Source organism: Seriola dumerili, unplaced genomic scaffold, assembly GCF_002260705.1.
Source record: "Seriola dumerili isolate Sdu_G_001 unplaced genomic scaffold, Sdu_1.0 BDQW01000068.1, whole genome shotgun sequence".
NCBI classification, from domain to species: Eukaryota; Metazoa; Chordata; class Actinopteri; order Carangiformes; family Carangidae; genus Seriola; species Seriola dumerili.
In genome coordinates, this window is record NW_019174323.1 from 7,200,841 (window position 1) to 7,216,700 (window position 15,860).

At 41.4% G+C, this 15,860-nt stretch overlaps 1 protein-coding gene across 1 annotated transcript in view; it reads left to right on the top strand.

The window, feature by feature from the left end:
* Positions 1-210: 210 nt before the first annotated feature.
* Positions 211-15,860, top strand: part of LOC111220191 (carbohydrate sulfotransferase 15-like) — a 33,723-nt gene continuing 18,073 nt past the window's right edge. The window contains exon 1 of the mRNA XM_022743194.1: positions 211-440. The gene's annotated coding sequence lies outside the window, so the exon portion shown is untranslated. The remainder of the gene's footprint in view (positions 441-15,860) is intronic.

The window sequence follows — 15,860 nt, forward strand, 5'->3', positions numbered from 1 at the left end:
CACTATATAGCCTTTAGTTGATGTAGTTTTCCTGTTAGTATAGAGACTATAGAGGCTCACAGTGCTTGTTAGATGCTCCCTCCCCTTTTGCTCCCATTCACCCCTCACCCTTACCACTCCACCAGCAGAGAGAGAGGGGGGGGGGGGGGGGTGGCGAGAGAGAGAGAGAGAGAGAGAGAGAGAGAGAGACTGACTGACTCCCACCGTTCACATCGGGAAGACAGAGAGAAGCAGTAGCTGTCACTGCGCAGAGAGTCTACAACTTGTTCACATGTAACCATCGGCGGAGGAGAGAAAACTAATAATAGTAATTACACGGACTTACAAATGCCATTAATCCCGTGACCGGTGACCGGAATGGAAACATACGAGCCGGCTATGAGAAGTTGTTTGATCCGGGTGGTCGTGTGAGCGCTGCCGGTTCCAAGAAGAAACTCATGGTGTGTGTGTGTGTGTTTTTTTATTTGTATCATTATTATTTCACACAGTGTGATTTTCTCCACGCTGGTTGGCCGCGTGCATGTTTGATTTCTGTGAGTGCATTCATTTCATTTCCTGTTTTTTTGTGTTGATGTTGTTGTTGCGAAATGTTATTGCCTGCGCCTGTCTGCTCCGTGTGGCTTGAAGTTCATGTCCTCGGTTTTTCAGGCTGCATGGTTGGGTGTCTTTGGAGCGACTGGGTGCAGAAATGGAAAAGTTTTTTTTTTTGGGTGATTTGACTATGTGTGTGTGTGTGTGTGTGTGTGTGTGTGTGTGTGTGTGTGTGTGTGTGTGTGTGTGTGTGTGTGTGTGTGTGTGTGCGCGCCCTGTATAAAAGCGGGAGACGTCGCCAATATAACGGGTTCCTTTCAGCGGAGAGGCTCCCGCTGCCCGTAGAGAATGAATGGGTCACTATGTATTCTAATCTAACTCCAGAGTTGACTCAGTTTTCTTCGGTTTTTAAGTGGGAGAGCTGCTGCTGCTGCTGCCGCTGCTTGTAGAATGAACAGCACGTTGACTTGCAAGTCGTGGAGCTATAACGGGGAGATTAATAATCAAATCAATCAATATCGGAAAAATCCAATCAGTTCTTTAAGGGATTACATTTATTCTAAAATATCCAGAATCTGATATTTTTCGGGGCCTTTTCTTTGTGACTGTGCAGGAATATCTGGCTTCCATTCATGAGATGCGTTGTTAGGGCTCTCCAGCCGTGAGAGCCAAAACAAAAGGATTTCCTGCTGACCAATAGGAGCGCAGGAAGCCTCAGGAGGGATGGAGTGGTCCTCTCTTCTTTGTCCTACCTGAGACACACAGACTGCTGCCAGGCAAATAGGAGACTGACTGAGAATATTGGCCAAATAGATACAAGTGTCATTTTATTTTTTATTTTTCTCTTCTTTGGCTGAAATCCACACACACACACGCACGCACACACCTCATAGTTCCTATTCAGATATAATGAAGAGTAGTGTGTTCAGGATCTGTCGAGCCATTAAAGCACCTGCCACTTAAACTTCTCACAGTGCACTTCACACCACAACATCCTTCACCGACTCCCAGCACTTAACAAACCAGGGCCCAGGTGCATTTGAATGCATCTCAAGGCGTTACCATCTACATCTACGCTGTTGCAATATGGATTCATGCGAGAGCTGATAAGTTCTTTGTTAATTGTTGAGACATGCCCTCAGGCTGCATCCCATCACTTTAACGTCGCCCCCCCCCCTTCCCCTCTACACTTTCAAGTTGAATAAGTTAATGTGCAGAGTAATACAAGGGGTTTTTAATTACTGCACTTGAGCTTTTCAATTAAGCACATGGTTGCTGCTTGCCAGCACACTCGCCATAAGGGTTTCAAACAGAGAAGTGAACTTGATCTGGGGGAAAAAAGCGTGATGAAAATGCAGAAGTGGTTGGAATTTGTACCAGAGCAGCAGCGCTGGATTAGTTAATCGATTAGTGGAAGTCAATCAACAATGTAAATGTCTCCCATAAATGTACATATTCACTGTGTCCGGCTTCTCAAGAGCGAGGGTTTGCTGCTTTTCTCTGATGTAATTTAATATAAACTGAATATTTTGGGGGTTTTAACTGGATAAAAAATTTTGACGAAGCCACTAGCAGGTGCTTAAAGTTTAAGCGCATTTTTCATAGTGATACACATATAATGTTTACATGGACTTAGACATGTACTCGGTGTGTGCGTGCCATGTTACAGCGTGTAGCTATTTGCTCGCAAGTTGACACAGGGTGTGTGGGAAGCTGAGACGTAGGTGTCGTAAATGTGGTGGGGATCCTCTTGCACCGTACTATATTATTATGCAGCGAGTGGGATGGGATGATTGGAATGATTTAAATGCCACGACTGGGTGTAGTGTGCACGGCCTCTCGCACAGCAAGCCGTTGTGTTTGAGCTCATTTTTATCTCCCCCACCACGGATTTCTGTGGAGTGACTGAAGCACTTTGATGAATTACTCTGTCCGAGATAAGTTGAGCTATAATATTTCTGGCTGATTGTTGTTGATGTAGATGCAGCGCTATAACTTGGGTCTTTGTAGCAGCTTGATGAAGTATTCATTTAAAGGGACTTAAAGGAAAATAAACAATGAATCACACTGCCACACACTGTCAAATCTCCATGTGAAGCAGGGGCTTTGTGCAACACAAAAGAGAGCGGGCGAAAAGAGACAGAACTATGAATGAATCATGTTTTATGTCATAACTTCTTCTATCAGTTATGAAAAAGAAAGATGTTCCAAGTTTTTCAAAAAAGACTTTGATTACATGTAAATGTGATCACAGCAGGAAGTGCAGCTTTTAGGAGACAATTTCCATCATTGGTTTTCATTAGCGATTCCAGTGATAATGCTTTGCTCAGTAATAGACCAGCTGTAGACTCTTAATTATTGCAATACAGAAAAAGAGGGGGATGTCTTTGTTATTGAAATCTTTGTTGGAGAGTTCTCGAGGGAAGGGTATTCAGTTTAAATGCCCTTTTTAAAGCCACTTCATCATGAAAACTGGGGAGAATTTGGCAGCAAACACACACTGAACTGTTGCCCTTTTCAGATTCATGGATTTAAAGTCATTAGACACTGACAGTGATAAAATGTATCCTCAAGTTTGGGCAAGATGAACCCACAGACAGGATAAGTGGGAGTTCAAATGTAACAAATGTTTTTTTTGTTTTTTTTTTGGAGGGGAGGGAGCCTTCTGGGAATTAGCTGGCATTATTTGACCATCTTGTTCCCATGTTGTTACAGGATGTCTTTATGTAGTTTGCAAAACATGCACAGAGCATCTTGTGCAGCAGAGCAGCTTTTATTAGCAGAGACACTTGTGGTCCAAATGAAGACTTTCATGCGAGTTGTTCTGCATTTAATGTCACACAGATTTAACACATTGGTGCTCTTGTTTATTCACACACAAAAAAGGAGAATGCCGTCTTTATTGCCGTCCATAAATCTTAGGAAACGTGCTCATTTGCATCTAGATTCATATTCGGTCATGGCCCGGGCTGTGTTATGCTTCATCAAAATTAACTAGAAATCAGAAGCAATGATAAACATTGCGCTGCATGACCTGACTCGCTGCCAACTTCCTTTTGCTCCACATTTGCTTAATTTGTTTTTTTGTGGGAACACAAGCTTGTCTGGGACATTTTGCACCAGACAGGGCAACTAACTGTCCCAGAGCCTCAGTGTCCCCCCCCCCCCCCCCGCAAAAAAAAAACAAAACAAAAAAAACTCTGACCAGTCCTTTAGATATCCTGCGCTCCTTCATTTTCCCAGTGACTCACACATTCTGGCCTTGCTCTGATAACTCTGACACCTTTTTTTTTTTTTTTTTTTTCATTGTTTGGGTTACATCTCCTTTTTCAGCCTGAGAGCCTGAAGCAGCGCTCTGTGTTTCTCAAATGAAGCATTTGACCTCTCTTTTAGGGGTCCTTTATTTTAGTCACTGTTGCAGGAAGCTCAGTGTCAAATGTTCACCAGGGGCCACTGCGTGCAGCTCGACAGGGCTCCTCTGGGGCACAAGGCTCGCAGACTGTCCATATGGACCATCAGCCTATATGAACGCAGACAACATAAACACAAAACAAGGTCAGCTGAGAGTTTCAGAAAATGATGTCCTCTTTTGATTTTGTGGCTACCCTCAGAATGGGCCGCTCCCTTTCTTTTATCCACCACATGTTGGTCCTAAAACAAACAACACGCTTTCATAGATTGCACTTGATGGCATTGAGCAACCCTGTTAGTATTTGCGTGTTTTGAGAATTGACCTCACTGGGTCAGATCGTCACCATAGTCCCTCAATGCTTAAAGATTATTGGTTAGTACTGAAACAATTAGTCAAATTATCAACATGTATGTGAGGATTTGCTGTTATTCTCCATTTTATATCACTTTAAATTGCATCCTTTTAGGTTTTAGGGAAATTAATCGAAAAGTGTCAAAACCTCACACCGACTCAATCTCGCTCACGACGACTAATTGTTTTTTTTACTTTCTCCAATGCGTGTGTTCATGAACGGTCCCCTAACTACCTCGTGTTCAGTCACACATCTCCACCCCGTCCAACTAACGTTCACTCAAAGTGAAATTGGCGATATGGATGACACGAAAGCAAAAACTGAACCTCAGGCTACGTTCACGCTAAGACATTTTAGTTTTAAAACGCATCACTTTTGGAAAAGATGACGCAGACACCTTTATCAGTCATGATTATCAGACAGTGGTCACTATCCATGTTGCACTCACCAAAGGTAACGCCACCAATTTGCTTAATCCCTTGGAACACAATCACTACAATTTCCGAATATGAAGAGTTCATAGCTCAAAAAAGAAAAAGAAAAAAAGAGAGAGATAGATAAGCGCCAGAGTAATCGCTCATTAACGGTAATCGAGCTAAAAGTTAGAAACAATCATGACATTGATTTGAAGTCATTTTTAACTGTGAGACAAAACAAACAATTGAAGATGTCATATTGGACTCTGGGAACGTTTTTCATTATTTTTTTGACATTCCAAAGAATAGTTAATTTGGGGGGGGGGGGGACAAATTATAGAAAAATTAATAATTATTGGTTAGAGTGCTGTTATTTGAGGGTTATCATTGATGGTTAATGTGAAGACTTCCACATCGTGAACCAACTATAGTGGATATGTACATATCTCATCAGTATGCAGTTAGTGTGTTTACATCATCAATAACAAACCGGCCTGTCAGATGCTGTTTGGTTTTGTGTCTATTTAAATAGTAAAGTCTTTGGCTATTCAGTAGCCTATCCAGAAGATGTCAACTCTTTAAAGATGCCATCTTTGGCGTCACGCTTGTCATCAGTAACCCTTTGTTGTGTGAATGTTTCATAGACAGAGTGACATTTTTGTGAGCTTACATCCAAATGATGCCAGTTTTAGACTGAATGAACAGCACAGAAGGCAGTATCCAGCTGCGCTCAAGTGTAGGAGCCGGACGTTGAAAATAATGGTGCATGCAGGGTCCCAGTGATGGATCGATCCCTCAATGAAGTTATGTTATGTATCGCTGATGAAGGTAGTGGATCACAGCGGGCAGGATTTATGTGGCTGTGGAGGAGCAACCACTCCAGAAGATGCTGTCTGTCTGAAGCAGCGGTCTGACGCTATTCGTCATCGTGACTGATGAGCTTCCAGTGATTAAGCTAACATGCTGACAGGCATTAATCTGTTTTATCTCGTGAATGACTCGCATGGTTTTCTTCTTCAATGTTACTGGCTCTAGTAAACAACGGGAAGAATCATTTTAACAGCACGCAGTGCATTGAGAAACATGAGACATGAATTAAGTTACACATAAGAATCTGCGTGTAAATCCATACCACACAGGCTATATGAAGCATTTCTCAAGGACACTTTGCTCCAATAACATGAGATCCTGTGTGTAATAGGGCCATGATCCTAGGACTTTGCGATGCTGAGTTAGAATATAAATCTGGCATCCTGGAGATGCTGTGTGCATCTGCCAAGTTGGGGGTCACTGCTTGTATTAATGACGCATGGGAAACTAAACTGGCTTTTATTTCCCTCACCATCTGTACCCAGTTGTGCCATATAGATGGGAGTCTGGCGAGCGAGGACAGCCCCCTTATGCAGCTACTAGTTTGATTTATGGGACTGTGTGGTATGGGGATAATCTTATGCAGAGAAAATTGTATGTTTGCAAATTTGTTAATATCTCTATTTACTATGAGCTGCTTGGTTTAAGCCAGAGGTTTTCAAACAGCAAGGCATCCCTGCCCAGGGCGCTGAGGAAGAACTGCAATGTGTAGCAGGGGCGAAGGGAGAGATGTAAGGTAAAGAGATGCAGCGTGAGGTGAAAGGCAATTAAGGTACTTTAAAACCCTTAGCGCCCAATTTCGACAAATTTGCATCAACATTCATACTTCTGAGTCATATCTCAGTGAAATTTTAAAACATACAGACATGTTATGCATATTTTTAGATCCAGTAGGACTGGTTCTTTCTGAGTATCATTATCTCTGATGTCCATTGCAAATTAACTTCAATAAATCTGCTGAGAAAACAGAGATAAAAACAAGAAAAAAAAAGAAAAAGAAAACACATTTTCTTCAATATCAAAGTCATCTAGTGATAGTCGTCTGTACAGGAGCTCCTAATAGTTAATTCAGCAAACTTTAATGGTGCCAATTTGCCAAGATGTAAACAACTATCTTAATTTTGTCTGAAGGGGGCCCACAAGAAAACCCACTCAGGGATGAGTTTGGGAAAGATGGTTGGGCGTACAGAGCGTAATCCCGCCTCCTACCAACAGTCCACATTGGTGTCCTTCAACCATGACCACAATCGCTCTCTAACCATGAGTAGTTTTAGATGACGCTCCTACGGCTCAGTTTTGTAATGATAGTTTTGGAAGAGACTGAGAAACAACTGTTTTCATTGTTTTGACATGAAAACATGTTGGTAAATGAGGGGCATTTATGACCCAAATGATTTTTTTCTGAAAAGAAAGAAATAATTGAGCAGCACGTCGCCGGGTTCGACTCCCGACCGACCGGGCCATTTAATGCATGTCACTCCCTTCACTCTCTCTCCCCGGGTTCCCTGTCGTCTTCTCTGCTACTGTCAAATAAGGACACCAAATGAAAAAAAGGAAGGAAGGGAAGGAAGCCCTATTTGTAGTCAAATCTGGTACTAAAGTGAAAGCAGGCAGAAGAATTTGGTTATTCTGTATTACTGGAAAATTTACACACATGACTTTTAAAATCTATATTTACCCCACCACTGGGTCATGGATGCTTTCATGTGTTGTCATGGAATCCCTTAGTTAAGGCTTATTATTTTAGGTTAGGTTAGCAGAAAGACCCAGTATTAGTGGTTGTGTGTGTGTGTGTGTGTGTGTGTGTGTGTGTGTGTGTGTGTGACTCCAGTATCTGTCTTCCAGATGTCACTCTAATAGGTTTTAGCACAGACCTGCGGGGACCTCAACAATGTACAGCATTGCAGAGAGGGGTGTTCATTTTCCAATTACCTCCGGCAACTCTTTTTAGATGAGCGACTGTGAAACCTTTCAATACCACAGCCATTCCTCTGTACTGTACTGTCTGTGTTTTTTTTTTTTTTTGAATGACCTAAAAACCATTGAGATTGTTCATGATAATTTCACACAGCTGACCGCTTTTCTGTCTCATCACTGAACCGCAGTGAAGTTAGATTCCTATTTACACCATCTTCCAAGTAATGTCACTTGAATGTGTGGTTAAGGTTGTGATTAACAGTGCAAGCAGCAGCAGCAGCAGCAGCGGCCCTGGGGCTCATTTAACCCAAGAGCTCCGGTAAACAACAAACTCGCATGCACTTGCCACCTAGCCGTACGTCTGTCTGAGTTCAAAGGTCAACATCGAGTTCCGCTTACCAGACATCCTTGAAATGTCAAGCAGAAGCGTCAGACGCACCTGCGGGACTGTTTACATTTTTCAGGCTTTTTTTTTTTTTTTTTTTTTTGGCAGTGGAGAGACACACTCCAACCTGGCTGGGGTCACTAGGAATTTGTACAAATGTTATTTTCATCACTGCAGCTATCATTTTGTGGGATTATCCCTGCCAAGTTAATTTGGAGCTGGAGTTTTATATCTGTGCAGGCAGCCGCTGCCAGTATGAACCTTTTGGCGAACTACAGAATTTTTTACACACACTGCAAGACAGATGTGCTGCTGTAGTTAGAACACCTCTACCTCCACCTCCATTTATCAAGATGTGGCTAAGCAGGTAGAATTGTGATTAAACTGTTTTTTTGGGTTTTTTTTTTTTTTGTGCTATCTACTTCCAGAGCATACTGAACAGGACAGATGCATTATTCTGATTTATGCTAAACCTGACTCTCAAATTACAGTGCAAGTGATCCCTCTGTGAAAGAGCTGGAACATATTGGCAACCTTAAAAATGAAGATACTGTGCAATTAATAGTATTAAAAGGACACCTCTTTATTCTCACCCTTAATTTTCCTGCCTGTCTCTTAAGCCTGAAGAATATGTGCAAGCCTTCATTATTGTGGAGTCACATAATGTAGCAGGGAGAAGATAAAGCACAGCGTCTTATAAGTTGAAAATCCACAGGCCAAGTTAATATTATGGATCCACTGGGATGCCCTTGAGTAGCCTCCCTAAAACTGCCTGCATCAGGCCCGCTCTCCAGCGGCAGAGCAGTGAGCCAACCTGCTCGGTAATAGCAGAACGTTTTGTTAATTCACACGTTTTCTCTGCAGTCAAAGGCCAACACTCAATCCGTGCATATATCCCTTATCTGGCAGGAGGCTCGGCGCAGTTAAGAGATAAAGCTCTGAGTGTTAACTAGGTGTGAAATGCTACGGCAAAGGATTACTACACGTCTCCTGGAGAACCTCACGAAAGCGCGGAATTAGAGGCAAAACAGGAAGCTGTTCTGAAAACATCACAGCCCGGGGGTGCTTCTACTCCTCTCCATCACACATGCAGAAGTCACAGATGGAAAAGCAGAGTCTTTAATAATTTGACTGACTTTTTTCAGTTAGCTGAGTGGAGGCTGGACCTTGATGGGTGCCAACTGTATACAAGTTGTATCTGCAGAGAAAAAAAAAAAGTTTTTCTATATGTGTTACTTCAGGAATCCTCACAACTGCAGGATTTGAGAAAGACTAGTTTTTTTTTAGTCGCTACTCTGGTGTTCTTTCAGCTTTAAGTAAGCAAGTTTATTTGATGTAAGTTGAAAAACAGCAGCTCAACTGTAAAGAAAGTTTCTGTCAAGCCTCATTTGATTTAACAAATGAGCTCCTCTTAGTTTCCATATTTGGCCATCCAGTCCTTAGGGAGTTCAGATTATGAGTCAAGGGTACCATCACCATCTTCATCTGCCTACTGAGCAACTACCGGAGGTTATAAAACACATGTATCCACTGAGAACAATGAATTACAAGCAACACGACACATCCCAAGTGTCTCTTTCATTCTGTAGTGATAATTGAAAGACTAATAACACCTCTACGCATCACTCAGTCTTTGTGTTAACCTAAAGGAGTGGTGATATGTAGTACAGAACTTTATATAATCACACATTCGGCTGCTAACAAGCTGAAAAGTGTTTGCTAATTAGGCTTAAGTGTGATAGATGTAAAACAATTAAGTCATGATTGAATTAAATTCTCCAAGCTGGAGCCACTGAAGAATCAGTCACAACTGAGTATAATTTCAATTCTATGTCTTTAAAGCCTTTTCATATCCATTTAGTTACAACCACTAAAATTCTGAGGAGATTATGAGATGGCCAACAGGATAGATAAAGAGTTCTGCTTAACAAAATTAGTTTTTTTTTGTTTTTTTTCTCTCCAATTTTTGTGTTTGTCTTGTGGCTTACTGGGTAATTTCACCTCTTCTTGCAACTAAAAACTATCCAAATCAATCTGTGGTAGAACAGATTCCAGCCTGAAGGCACATGCAGTCTGAGATGAGAGGTTGCAAGTCGACATAACCTCATTTAAGGGGTCAGAGGTGAGGCTGCAGCTAAAGCTCATTTTTATTAAGGGTTAATCTATCAAGTATTGTCTCCATAAATATAAACATCAGCCTGCTAACATGCTAATGTATAATATTTGCAGGTATTTGTCCAGAAACCAAATTTAAAGTTGGACCTGGTGATGACACTAGATTTCATGGGAATCCATTTAGTAGCTGTCCAGATATTTCATCCAAAGCCACAAATGTCAATCTATGTCAGTTTGATTTACCGACTGGGAACCATAAATGTTTGTACAAAATTTCACGGCAATTCATCCAGTAATTCTTGATATATTTCAGCCTGGACCAAAGTGGTGGCCAGACAGACAAACTCTCCCATCCCTAGAGCTATGCTGCTAGCATGGCTAAAAATTACTTAAACGAATAATTAGTTACCAAAAATAGACAATTATTTTTCTGTCCAAGAGACTAATTGTTTCAGTTCTAGTCAGGAACCAAAAAGGCTGGGAACCGCTGCCTGACGTACCCAATATTTTCACCCAGTAATGTCTTACACTCATACGCTTGTTGAACATTTTTGGCCACTCAAACATTTTATGTTCACAGTTAATCCCTTCTGTTGGTAACATACATCCTGAGCACTCTGATATTTGTTTTGAATTTCACAACTTTACTGGCTCTCATGATAGTCCCATTGAGTGTTTACCAAAACATCTACTGTATTTATATGTTGCACAGATGTGCCATAAAGTCAGATTTTAGTAGCGGTTTACCGACTTGGAAGCGATTCCAGAGCATAGCAGCAGTGTTTACAGATGTGTCCAACAAATGTCAACGGCGTCAATGGGCAACAACACATGGATGGAAAAATACCCTACGACTACAATATTGTCTTCAATGTACACATAGTCTTAAAACTTTTTCTGTGTTATGGTTTTCCCCTAAATTTTCTGTGAGCCGATTTGGATCGTGGCCATTTCTGCTGCTCCGTGGGCTCAGAGGCATTCCACTGGAAACAGTTAACATTCCCATTGGATTAATTACCAACTGCTTTTCCCCCAGGTCTGTCTGCGTCTTGTCAAAATGGAAGATTAACAGTAGATTGAACTTTGGTCTACATGTAGAGAGCCTGCCTGTCACGTCTCGTAAAGAGAGCGAGGAGGCGAGCAGGAGCAGGTGTTGGTGTTAGACAAATGAAGACGTGTTTGTCTGAAGAAAGAAGGTCAGATTAGGTAAAGGGACGACTTGTAGCATCAGCAGTGGTTTTCAGTGTTGTCTCCAGCGTGTCTCTCTTATTCTTATTATTATTATTACTACACCAGTAAAAAAAAAAAAAAAAAGTAGCTATTTAAAAGGTTGACACTTGCCCTTTTATAGTTTCAGTCTTTATGGCAAGCCTTGTTTTTTTTTTTTTTTAATCAACCTTCCTGAAAAACAGATATGTTGCAGAGTTGCTAATATGCTTGATATAAATGTTAAAGGCTGCAATTGTGCAATTGCCACCCACATTATTGGCGATTTAGAACACGATGGACCTCAAGGGGATTGAGAAACCGACTGGCACATCTTCCGCAAATCCCCAAAACATCCGATCCTCCTACACAACACTGAGTGGTGTTTCACAACTTCTCATCCACTTTGCAGTTTCTTTTTTTCCCTGACAGATTACAATAAGTTTCCTCTGTCAGTCAGCATTCTGAAACTCTGTCTTTGTCATGTCTTATATTTCAACCTACATCCCAAACCCACTCCCAAAGAATGATTCATATTTCACTAACAAAGAACATCTAGAGACGGCAACATCCGCCGACATAAAACGCCAGACAAAAGATAAAATAGAGGAACTGAGTTAAAGTGACTGGAGGAACACTGTTAGAAAGATCTTACACCAAAAAAAAAAAAAAAAGTCTCCAACTGGAACAGGAAGAGCATAGAAATACACACAAGGATGATTTGAATTCATCGGGGTATAAATTTTCTAAAGTTAAATAATAAGTTACACACACATCACATTTAAGTTCACCCTGATAAATTATTCATTGCAAGCTGATCTGCGAACACAGCACTGTTTTGCATATGCACCTCAAATATGAAGCCATTTCATTCACACAAGATATGCTTGATTGTTTATTGTGTTAAAAGATGCAGCTCTTCAGAAAAAAAAAATTGCCATCGTTTATTCATAATTTCATGTAAAGTAGGCTCCTATTAAAGAGGAGATAGATGACCTCTCACCTTTCCTCATATCTCTGAATAAAATTTTTCGGTCCCAATTTAGCCTCATTGTGTGCGTTCTCTGCAGAGACCAGAACACACCATGCTCTTCACAACATATCCATTTACACAATCAATTATTTAAATGGCAGCCATTGTTTTTCTGCACTTTTTAATGACACCATCATAAGCACTTATCCACCTCAGAAAGAGCCCAGGCTGTGGGAGGCTGCCAGCGAAATTAAAATAATGAATAAAAGATAAGATAGAAGAAAGTGCTGAACTGGGAATCTGCCTAAGATCCCAGCTGAGCAGCAGTTATGAATCCAGGGCAGAGGTCACGTTTCTCACCCTCTCCTCTGCAGTGAGAGTGTCTGAGGGCTGTGTTGATAATTTGACCCGGCGGCTCCTTGATAGGGTCACGGTCAGTTCCTGGTCTCTCTGGTCCCCTTGGGGGGGGGGGCCTGCTGCCCGACTTCCTGGAGATTAGATTCTGATCTTTTGGTCAACAGTGTGTGTGATCTGGGGGAATGTGATGGATGTCTTCTCCCTGGGTAATATGATCCATGAATCCACTCTGGGTCACAGTGAATACTGATCTTCTATTTCTTGCTTGTGTTACATGGTTGTGATTTACATTATTGGATTGGGCTGCGGCCCCTGGGGGGGTTAGAGGAGGAAGTGACATATTTGACAGGTCGTATGGCTCCTGCTTGCTCTATTATCAGTGGGCTTTGTTGTACATTGTAGAGATGTAGCACAATGCAATCCTATTTCCAGATGTTTCTCTTGTACTCCCAAGCCACTGTAAGGATTAATTTCACGCTTCGGTAGCTTGCTTTAGATCTCGCTTCATTTACTCCCACCAATGATGCTTCATCTAATTGACTTCATTTATTTACATAGATACTCCATAGTTAACGTTCATAATTTGTTTATCATGTATTTATTATCAGTATTTACTTTGATGATTAAAATGGGATTTCAATAAGTCAATAACCTGGTTGAAAATCAGGTTAACACTCCAGCAAACACACCAACTTTTTCCAATGTACTCTGCTGTTGTGTAGTAAACTACCGGAGGAGTGTGCGGTGTGAAATCAGACCACTTTAAGAGTTTGTTTGGTTGTGCGCTAAACTGAAACGCTTGCTGCTTCTCTTGTTGCATTTCTGACAAAGTAGCTGCTTATAGAGTGTTTGCCGTAGTGTAAAAACCACACTTGCTGTTACCACGGTAACCACAGGTGTCAGCAAATAAATCAGGACTAAAAGGCTATAACTTTTAACTCCAGTTAAAAAAACTATATGCTCTTAAAGAATAAGTGAATAATTAAGGTAAGCTCTGGTTCCTGTAAGATCCCCAGGGAAATTTAAATAGCCTTGATACTGGAGGAGGCAGTGTCAGTGTGTTCAGTAGCTATACTTCTCTAGCCCTCTTCGACAAATCATGGGGTTGCTTCAGTGTCACATGTCGGGCTGAGTCTCACAGTTGTTATCACCCTTGCAGTGGCCTCATGCTGAACTTTAATTATTGTGAGTGGCCTGGTGGAAAAATATTTTTCTCCAGCTGACGCAGCGATGACACCCCCTTTGTTCTTCCCGCTGACTGCCTCTGCCCCAACAGTACTTCCTGTGTTGTTACTGGACTTCAACCACAATCCACTTCCCGGCTCCTGGAGATGTTCAGAGGTCAGGGGATGAGCAGATGGTTTCTCAGAAGTGAACATACAGTAAATATGTGTTTACAGCCCTTAAGCCAATTCTGTCTTTTACAGACAGCTCATCAGTCATTTGTGTTGGGAAAAAAAAAAAAAAAAAAAAAAAAAACATATTGTGAAACTGGCTGAGTCTGCAGGAAGTGCTGAGATTCTGCTAACAATCTGAACTGAGTCTTTTTTTTTTTCGCTTATTTGCTTTTGAGAATCCGTGAGTGGTCCTGAAGGGGAAATGGCTTGACAATGTTTTGTGGATGGGGCTTATTCCTTAATGACAAACCAATTCTTCAGTGTGGCAGTGGATGGTTGAAATCAGTTTGAGAGAGTAGGTCGAGAGCACTCCTGGGTAGCTGCACACAAAGACTCTGTGGACAGAATGTGCTGTTCTATTCTCAAGGTCTCCCAAGTCTCTTCATCGCAGGGTTTTCAGTCCACTCCCTCATTTCGTGCTCATGTTTTATATTCCCCCACTCCGTGAATGAAGCAAAAGTACCTGGCTTGTTTGCTTTGTCTCTTTCCTCCAGCTCTGTGGTTGTGAAGGAAAGCTAGCAGCAGATTGCTGTTTATGCTGTGCACCTTCCATGTGCTCATCTGTTTTTTTTTTTGTTTTTTTTTACTACTGTCACAGATAACAGAGTCTGCAGGTGAATTCTATTTCTGGCTGCATAGGGAGGCAACGATATTATATGACTTTACATGCACAGTGACTCAGAGATAATCACTTGTTTACATTGCATTCTTGTTTATCAGTCAGTACTACATTACCCCACTCTGTGCCTCATGCTTATACTGGATAGTGCACATCCAGAGAGTATGAATATGCTTCCTTTTTTTTTTTTTGTCCAATGACATCTTGATCTCCTTCTTCCATCACCCACACATCACTGATTTAACTCAGGATTATAATTGGTATCAAGTAGAGAAGTAGAGAGAATTTAACCATATTTCTATTGGCTCTTCATGGTAATATGGATAAGGATTGCTTGAGCTTATCGACTCGCCTCATATAGCATTCTACTGTGTCCCAGTCTCCAACACAACCTCTGATCTGCCTGTGGCACCTGTAGATAGGTGAAGCTTAAGCTTTCATGCAAGGTACACAGCACTGGATAATGAGAGATGCTCTGACGTTTAGGAAGACCTCCCTCCTCTGGTTCTCTGAGGGCAGACACATATACTGAGGCAAATTGTCTTACAGAGTGTCTTCAAGAGTTTCCAGCACTATTTTTCAAAGAGAAAACAAGCAGGAAACTGCGGACTTCCACTGTAAATGGGTTAGGGTTATGCCCAGTAGAAAAAAAAAGGTCTTTTAATCTTCTCCAACAGTCGAAGATGAAGACAACAACACAGGGAGGTCTGTGAGGATAACCAAGATATTTTAACTATTTTATGTGATATGGAGAAGCGTGTTCTCTGTAGCCTGAGAGAGAGTTGGCTCTTTTGCTTTGAATCAAAACAAAAAGGGGCATTTCAGGGGACCATCAGCAGGCAATGCAATTAATTTCCTCCATTTGAAATACCAAAGAGCCGAGGAAGTAGGACATTGTGCTCTCCACCGCACAGACTCCCTCTACAGCCAGGTATAATAATCATTCACCGATGTCGTTTGAGGAATGAATGATTAAAAGGGCTGTGGAGGGTTTTTGTCATTCCTATTTTGCGAGAGCGTTTATTATGGAATATGACCACAGTTGATGGACAGTATAGGAAAAACAGAACAATACTTCTACCCAGTGTCACCACTTGGCCCCTTTTTGTCGTCAATCAATCAATGCCAAAGAAAACACACTTTCATATTCACAGTGTGAGAAAAGCTGTAATGTAACCAGTTTGAAATTTGATTTACAACAGCAAATAGCTTAATATTGGTTAACAACAATGGATTGCAACTGGTGTTTCTATTAAGTACAACAAAAGATAATCTGTCCATCTACACTGCGGCTTTTCAGACAAATAAAT